This window comes from Nymphaea colorata, chromosome 14 (assembly GCF_008831285.2).
Source record: "Nymphaea colorata isolate Beijing-Zhang1983 chromosome 14, ASM883128v2, whole genome shotgun sequence".
In the NCBI taxonomy this organism is placed as follows: domain Eukaryota; kingdom Viridiplantae; phylum Streptophyta; class Magnoliopsida; order Nymphaeales; family Nymphaeaceae; genus Nymphaea; species Nymphaea colorata.
Genome location: NC_045151.1, coordinates 6013261 through 6022932, shown reverse-complemented (window position 1 = coordinate 6022932; position 9672 = coordinate 6013261).

The window sequence follows — 9672 nt, the reverse complement described above, 5'->3', positions numbered from 1 at the left end:
GATCTTTGGTTATGTCTATTGTTCAAAATGAGTAGGTTTATATTTTGTGTCGCCAAAGTGACCTCTGTTGTACGAATTTGCCTGTTTCGAACATTAGATGATAGTATACTTAATCCATGCGGGTAATGATCAACTCAAAGGAGGATTATTGCTTAGTCAGGTTTAAGTATACAGAACAATGAATATGTGATATTTTTTTAGGTATCCATGTGAATAGTAAGTCAATCCAAAGATGGGCTCGTTCTTTGATAGGGCTAATTATCTATATTCATTGTCGACCAAGAATACCACTTGCAGTTAATATTTCAATCCAAAGATTGGATATTAATGTTGCACCAGTACCTTGTGATAGGATTTAGGCCATTGTATTTAAATTCATTTGTATTTGTTATTTCATCTTTGTACATGTATTGTGAGCATGTTTTTTTTGGTGTTTTTTGTTTTTTGTACAGTGAGTTCTGTTTTCATGATATCTGATGATATCTGCAAATTTGAGTACTATTCCTGAGTTAAATAGTTCGAATTTTAAAAGTAAGAAAAGAAAGACTGTTAAGGAAGTTGCAGTTGACTATTCATCCATTAAAAAACAGAAGAAGCATGAGGAAGACCAATTAAGCAACTTCTTTTGTAAGGATGAAGGTCATATGAAGAAAGATTGTACATTTCTCGCTTTGGTTTGTTCTGAGGTTAATTTAACCTCAGTACCCAGAAATACTTGGTGGGTAGATTCAGGTGCTACTACTTACTTAAGTGTTTCTATGCAAGGCTGCATAAATTATCGAATGCCAAATGATGTTGAAAGGTTCATCTATGTGGGTGATGGCAAGAAGGCGAAGGTTGAAACCATAGCAGTTTTTTCGGTCATTATTACAGACTGGTTGTTATTTGAATTTGACATAAACTTATGTAGTACTGTCTTTTAGACGGAATTTGGTTTCTATTTTTTTACTGGACAAATTTGGTTATTATTGTTCATTTGGAGATAGTAAATTTAAGTTGTTTCTGCACTTAAATTTGATAGTTACTGGTTCTTTATCTAGTAGCGATAACATTTATTTGCTTGATACTGTTGCTTCATATCATGAAACCTTGCATGTTACGTCTAGTGATACTAAAAGAAAATTAGCCAATGAGAATTTTGCTATGTTGTGGCATAGGCGCTTAGGACATGTCTCTGAAAAGATAATAAAAAGGCTTATGTCGAATAGAATTCTTGAGTCCCATGATTTTGCAGACTTTAATGTTTGCATTGAATGTATAGAGGGAAAACAAACAAACATTAAGAAAACAGGTACAAATAGAGCTTTAGACGTCTTAGAACTGATTCATATGGATGTTTGTGGTTCATTCCCTATGGCTTGTTGGAATGGACAATAATATTTTATCATGTTCATAGACGATTATTCTCATTATGGTTACCTGTATTTGATTCATGAGAAGTCTCAATCCTTAGACGTTTTCAAATCATTTAAAGCCGAAGTTGAGAATCAATTAGGCAAAATGATTAAAGCCGTTAGATCTGACCATGGTGGTGAATACTATGATAGATTTGATGGATCAGGTAAACAACGTCCAGGGCCTTTCGCTAAGTACCTAGAGGAATGCGGTATAGTCCCTCAATACACCATGCCGGGTTCTCCTAGAATGAATGATGTAGCTGAGGGACAAAACATGACTCTTATGGATATCGTAAGGAGTATGATTAATCATTCTACCTTACCAGAGTCCCTCTGGGGAGAGGCATTAAATATTGCAGCTTATATTATAAATAAAGTATCATCAAAAGCAGTACCAAAAACCTCATATGAATTATGGACAGACAAAATGCTTAGTATGAGGCATTTTCATATTTGGGAATGTCCAACTGAAGCGAGGCCATATAGGCCAAATGAAAGGAAACTGGACTCTAAGACAGTTAGCTGTTACTTTGTTGGGTATTCTGAAAGGTCAAGGGGTTATAAGTTTTATAATCCATCCAGTAAGTCTTTCTTTGAAACGAGAAATGTCCATTTCTTTGAGGATATTGAGTTTGGGGGAGGTGATCAGGTTAGAAGCATTGCCTTTGAAGAGAGACGTGGGTCTACTCATACAGATGTTGAAAGCAATAGTCAGGTTTTTGTTCTTGCCATTGTTCCATCAACATATTCAGAAGAAGACAATCATGACGATCTTCCTATTCAAACCACTAAAGAACAAACTCAACAACCTCAAGAAAATCAAGTAGAGGTGCCACTGAGGAGATCCACTAGAGATAGGAAAAGTACAATTTCAAATGATTTTGTCTATCTCCAAGAGCATGATGTTGATACGGGCTTAATGGAAGATGATCTTATTAACTTCCAGCAAGCGATAAAGAGTTCTAAATCTCATAAGTGGATAGATGCCATGAATGAGGAAATAAAGTCCATGATGTACAATGACGTATGAGACATTGTTCCCTTGCCTGAGGGTGTGAAACCCATTGGTTGTAAATGGGTTTTTAAAACCAAGAGAGATTCATTAGAAAACATCGAATGGTATAAGGCACGTCTTGTCGTAAAGGGCTTTACTCAAAAGTAAGACATTGATTATATAGAGACTGGTTCCGTCTGAAAGTTCGGTCATCCCGCCTCTCATAAGGCCTTGACCTGCCCGCAAAGTGTTGGCGCTTTACCTGTGTCCGTCCACCTTGTGAAAGCTGGCCTGCTTTCTTCTGATGATCCTTCTGTGTCCTTACCTAATCTTCTTCTATGCAACGTGCCATTGTAACTGCCTCATCCAAGTCACGAGGTCTACTTGTCAACACTTTGCTTCGTAGTCCATCTCGCAGCCCACGCACAAACTTACCCGCTCTGGCCTCATCCGTAGCATAAAGGTGTGGGCAATACACCTCCAAGTGCCGATATCTCGTAATGTACTCTTCTAAGCTCGACTCATTCTGCTGCAAATCTAGAAATTCTTGCATTTTCTTGTCTCTGGCATACACTGGAAAGTATGTGCTGAAGAAGGAATCTCTAAACTGCTTCCATGAGATTGACCCTTGGCCAGCGAACCGAATCTCACTAGTTGATTGCCACCAATTCTTGGCATCACTCTTCAACAAATAGGAGCCATAGTTCACTCTATCTTCTTCTGGCACCTTCAGAAGCCCAAAAATACGTTCGACCTCTTCAATCCAGTCCTTCGCCTTGTCATGACTGCCCCCTCCTGAAAAGATAGGCGGCTGCATCGCCATAAACTGCTGATAAGACACTGTCCTTGCCTTCTCCCGAACTGGAGCATTGGTGTCCCCCGAAGGAGATGCGTCACTCCTCTGATTACCGACCATAGACTGCATTAACGTGGTCAGTGTCTGCAACGTGGTCAGCAAGATAGTCTGCTGATCCACTGGCGGAGTCTGTCTCGGTGGGGTTTGGGCACCCCCACCTAGCTGGGCATACTGGGGCTCTGACGCACTGTCACCCCGCGGAGTATGCGCATCAGAATGGGTTGGGCTGGGCTCTCTATGTGCCTCTGAAGATGGCCCAGCTCGCTTCTTACCCCTACGATGATATTCCATCTGTATAAACAAGATCTTTATCTCAAATCGCGACCAATACCAAACTCACAAGTTAAATCACAACGTGCATTAGCACGAAGTTCAAAACATAGATCACATTACATACTTATACTTGAAAAACCAAAACTACAATAACTAACTAATCAAACAAATGCGTACCTGGGCAACACGACTTCACAGATAGGCTTTAACTCACATCCATAATGGGGTTAACCTGGCTCTGATACCAAAACTGTCACACCCCGACCTTTTTAACTCTCAAACTATTTTTTTTTTCTAAACATAAAGCATCGAGGTGTGACTACCCAACAATTCAAAAAGACGATGAGCCAAACAATACAAAACAATGGAGCGAACTTTCATTGATATAACCATTTTGTTTCATACAAATTCACATCTATGTGCATGACCAAAATGCCCCAAAATCAATAACATTGATGTCTAACAAAAATAAGACATCAACAAAACCAAAACATGACGCGCCGGCACTACAAACGACAATCCCAAAACCACCCCAGTAGGACGTGAGTGAAGCCATCTGCTCAACCTGTTGCCCCGGGTCCGCCAAAACCTGAAAAAGAAAACAACTGAAGGCTCAGCCTTTGCAGTATGGCAACAAGCCAGGAAAATGCCAAACCCTCTCAAGTAAGACTCAAATAAAAGAACAAATATCAACCCATCTATCGTCATGTCGTGTCAGAGTACAACACGTAAAAGCCACTTGATGGTCACACTAACATAACATCAGTCACATGCGAAGCATGCTTAAACATAATACTTGCATTCATATCAATCACATATACGTCAGTCACATGCATTCTGTAAAACACATTGCATTTTCATTAACTTTAGTGCATTAACAGTTCCTGTGGGTGCAACACAGGCACGTGCACACCGCGGGTGGCCTACAGCCGAGAGACAACCCCCGTGGTGGCCCATAACAGTATGGATCCATTTCACCCGCTGCAGCGGTAGAGCACTCATCCCTGGATGTGTGAAGTCCAAGGTGAGATACTCAGCCTTCCCTAGGACACCCAGGTTGGGAAGGCAGGAGCCCAACGCTCCAAGCACAACACACAACAGAACCCTGGGGCCTTGCACCGCCTGTGCTCTGACAGGCGAGACCAGTGGCAATCAAGGGGGACGTCTCCCAAACACATAGCCACATCCCACTGGCCTCTCATCTCTTAGTTAGTCATTCTTATCATTATAGTTACACATTCACAAGATGACTGGCTAGCACACGAGGTTAGTACACTTCACGAATGCACCCACACCTCCGATTACCTTCACATGAGGTCTATACATACAGTAACAGTCATTGCTAGCCGTCATACCTTACGGGTACAACTACCCTCCAAAACATCCATTTGCATCATTGTCCATGGCAATGCATATGCAACGACATACACATTCATATCAATCATCACATCAATCACGTCAATCACCTCTTTGAAAAACATAGCCAATCCACAGAGAGTAGTCTCGATCTGTGGTTGGCTCGTAGCTGTCCTATGCAGTTATCATTCTATGATGCTTTCTAATGCACAATTGGGGTCGAGGAGACACTCGACTCGATACCCCACCTCATCTGTCCTAAACAGATATCAATTCTAGCATGCACATGCCAATGCGTAACATTTTTAAAACAAATGGCTAATAATCTTTCTAACCCATTCATATCATGTAAGCAACATACATATACTCAATTACAACACAGTCAATCAATTAACATCACAATCCTAGGATCCCTTGATCCTAGGAGCACCCAATCACACAATTGCCCCAGGCAGGAATTTGCCTGGAAAGTTGCCATACTTGTGGCGTGCTCACCAAATTCTTCAAAATGCCTCAAGCTTCGAACTCAAGGTCGAGGGATGAGCCCGGTGCACTTGTAAACATAAACAAGAATAAGGTTTCTACTAGATACCTACACCATTCAAACAGAAATGAACAGATACAAAAAATAAAATCCTTGAGGCACGTGTCGTCGCCTCAAGAGGGTGTCGACAGGTAGCGTCGACCAACAAGCACTCCAATAGGCCTCCTCCTTTACGTCTTGACGTTGCCTCGAAATATCAAAGCCTTCAACCATCAATCAATCCATCACTAATTCCTTCCTCAATGGCGTTCTTTAAGTAAGACATCAACCTCAAGTCACATCCCAATACGCATATATCCTTAATTAACTTCATGATACACCCGTTCATCGAAGTCTGCGCTACACTCCCTAAGACGGTTCTAAAACTTCCCCACAACCCCACAATCTCAACCATGTTTCCATAAAGCTTCGAAAATTAATCCATCATGCTTGAACGATCATAAAATACATGAATCATTACTTTCCAACGCAAATCCTAAGTTTTCCCCCAAAAACAGAATCACTAACATGCGTCCCAAAATAATCAATTCTAAGCTCTAGCATGCTCGAACAATAATTATACATGCTTTAGAAGATAATATTCATTACTTTGAGCTTGATTAGGTATTGCTCACCCCAAAACAAGCGTCCAAACTACTACAACCCTTCTAGCAACCACTTCACACGTCCGATCAAGTGCCAATGCTCGAGATTGCTTGCTGTCGCTGCTCACTACACGCCCTACTAGCAGGTGAGAGGGGAAAAACGTCCCTAAACCGCAATCCAACCCCAAAACACCATGGAAAGAGCCAACACACGTCCAAAAAGGTTCAACAGAAAATCTGTTGCTAACCCACGGTAGTAGTGGGAGAAAAAAAAAACCGAAACAAACCAGAGAAAAGGGACGCTGACAGAGAGGAGAGATAGAGAGAGGAGGGGTTTGGTCAAGGGGGAAAACGGCCGTGGGGTGAGAAGAGAGAGAAAGAGCAGGTGGGGGAGTGCGGGTGAGTGAGAAGAGGGTCGAGCGGTAGAGAACCAGCGGAAAGAGGGGAAAGAAAGTGGTGAGAGAGAAGAAGAGGGGACGTGCGGCAGAGAGAAAAACAAAAAAAAGGGCATGAGTGGCAGAGAAAGAAAAATCGCATGAGAGAGAGAGGGTTTACCAAGCCGCCGCCGCCGCCGCCGCTGCCACCTCCGTCGCCGTTCCAGCACCACCACCCGACCGCCACTCTCCTCCCTCTGCGCTGCCACGGGAGACCACCAGGAGACGACGACGAAGAAGGAAGGGTAAGGCGAGGGAGAAGGGCCTCGCGTCGGGCCCTTACGCGAGTGGGGGTCGGGTCCGGGTCTGGACCCTAACTCGACCCGACCCGCCAAGTTCAATGCATGTTGTTGACACAATCTTATATAGAGAGTTAATAATTGTCACACCTGTTTGCATCCCCAATTTTTTTTTTGGATGGAGTGCTCTAGAAAATTGAGTTTTGTTTTGAAAATGAGAGAGAAAGAGACTCGCCCGTCGATACGAGGATCGACCATTCCCTGCACCTTTACCGAGGGTAATCAATCCAAGGGATATGTTTATTATCGATGCATTTTATTTTGGCTTGAACAATTTTTTTATTCTATATGCGGTGTAATATTGAAAGTTTGATGTTTCAAACTTTTGAAAATGTTCTTAAAGCATTACTTGAAAATGTGAAATATTTTAAGGAAAACTAGAATTGGGAAATCTTTGTAAATATCACTTGGAAAGCTTAGGAAATTCAATTTGAAGTTATTTTAGTGTTCCCTTAAGACTTTAAGTAAGTTTGAGATTTTGCTCTAATTCGGTTACTACCTAGTTAGAGCTCAATTTTATCTTGCTTAAGTTCTTTCAGAAATATTGTTGTGATCATTTGTGGTGTTAAGTGAATATAGATGCATAAATGCATTAATCATATATGATTCATTTCTACCACAACATTCATCTAAAGACATTCTTACCATCGCATACGTCTAAGATTTTTGTAATAAATATTTTTGATGAAAGAGAAAAGTTTTTGAAAATAGAATGGGGTTGTAGACCCTCAAGCATGATTCCAATATGGTCATTACTTTGAGTTTTGGTCTTGGTGAAGTCGGCGAATAAAAAGATCATGAGAGAAAAATATTAAAAAGAATGAAAAAGATGAAATACTCTCATAAAAAAGGAGAGAGAGAGAGGAAAAAAAATAAAAAATGATATACATATACGTGTACATACCATCACATATGTATATATATGAAAGTTTGTAAAAAAAATGATATTTGATTTGAATAAAGAGAGAGATTTTTAGAGGAAAAGAAATAAGAAAATTTGTAAGGGAAGATATTTGTCTTGAATAAAAGATTCAAGAAAGAGAAAATAGAACACATATATATATATGCATTCATGTGTATATGAAAATTTGTAAAATAGAATGTAGAAACATAGATAGAGAAGAATAAAGAGAATCATCATGTGCACATATATGTATATAACATGTATATACATACATGTCTTCATGAAATTAAAAATCAAGAAATAACTTAAAATAACCGACTTCAAGTTTGATGTAGGCGGGAGGGAGACTTGAACTCATGTAAAAGTCTAAGCTAAGTCTCCAAAGCCATATTAGAAAGAGTTTTCTGAAAATATTTTGGAAAGTATGATTTCAAATATTTTTGGTATATGAATATAAACCATAGTTACTTAATTTGTTACAAGGGAATATGTTTCTTCCACTATTAGGTATGGAAGAAAAAAAAAATCATACGATAAGATGCTCATTTGGGTTCCTAATAGGATGATCAAAAAAGGAAACTAGCACAAAATAACATGCAAATTAACATAAACATATTCGTGAGAGTTTTTCCCGATTTGGACAAGTCTCAACCTCAAAGTTTTTTTTTGTTAAAAATGGGCAGCTGCTTCGGGCTTGTTTTTAGCCACCCACGTGTTCTAGTGAGTGGGTTAAGTTTCAAAAACATATTTTTGGTGTGAGGACGAAGCATAAAACAATGGAGAGGCCTGTGCACACGCGTGCGGTGCTTATATCACCAGACTTTGTCATTTTTAAACACGATTTTTTACTTTGAGTTTGAAATGATTGATTTGGATTTAATTTTGGGTTTTGAGTCTAAGAATTGGATTTTGAATTTGAATCTTGCGCCTAAATTTGAGTTTTGTGCTTGGGTAAAATAACGTAGTCTTTTAAAAAAATTTGGGGTGATTATAGATGCCCCTCTTTGTTACTAAGCCGGTGTTAAACGTGCTTAGTGACAAAGATAAGCACCACAATTTTTTCAGATAAAACATGTTCGAAGTATGTTTTAGGCTTAACCCCTTATCTGAATGAGTTGTTTGAGCTTATGTTGCAGGTTTAACCCGTTGCCTGCATGGCTTTGCCAATATTGAATTCAGGTTTAACCCTCCTCAAATGGGTTGTCTTGGCTTGCATTGCAGATTTAATCTCTTACCTCCGTGGGTTGCTCTTTTATTCATAATTTCAGGTTTTACCCATTTCCTGAATGGGTTGCTCTATAACAAGTGGCATTGCCAAGAAAAATCTTTCATCAGCTCGTTTAACTTTGTTGAAACAAAGAATGAAACCCTATTGCTCCTTCATTGGTTGTGGCAAGAAAACTCCCTATCACCTCGAGTGTCTTTTGGTGAAAATTTTGTTTCCATCGAAGGCTGGATTTTGAACTTGTTAAAATTCTCCAAACTAGTGTTTGGGTTGAGCTTGCTTTGAAAAGCCCTTGGCCAAATGACTGAATTGCGCTTGCTTCATAAGATTCTCTTCCTGGCGGTCAGGTTGAGCGAACGTTAGAATATTATGAACCTAGTGGCTGAATTGCGCTTGATCAAATCTGTAGCTTAGTAGATGAGTTGATTTGACTGGGATATGATCCCCTTTTTTATGGACAATGATGATTGTGAAAGAAAAATGTGTGTCACAAAAGCAACAGCGCCCTGCATTGGGAAAACGCGAGCGACAATGCCCAAAGTGCTGCCGCATGCTGCAGCACTTCACGCGATCGTGTGCGCTACGCACCGTCGCGCGACTGTGCGTCACAGGACGTGCAAACTCTCTTTTTTTTTTTAATTAAAAAAAACTTTTTAAATAAAATCAAGTAAAATCTAATAAAATGAAATAAAGAATGTTTTTTATATAAAACATTTTTTTAATTTAAAATATGTAAAAAGTTTTTGTTAAAAATGGGCAGCTGCTTCACGCTCGTTTTTAGCCACCGACGTGTTCTAGTGAGTGGG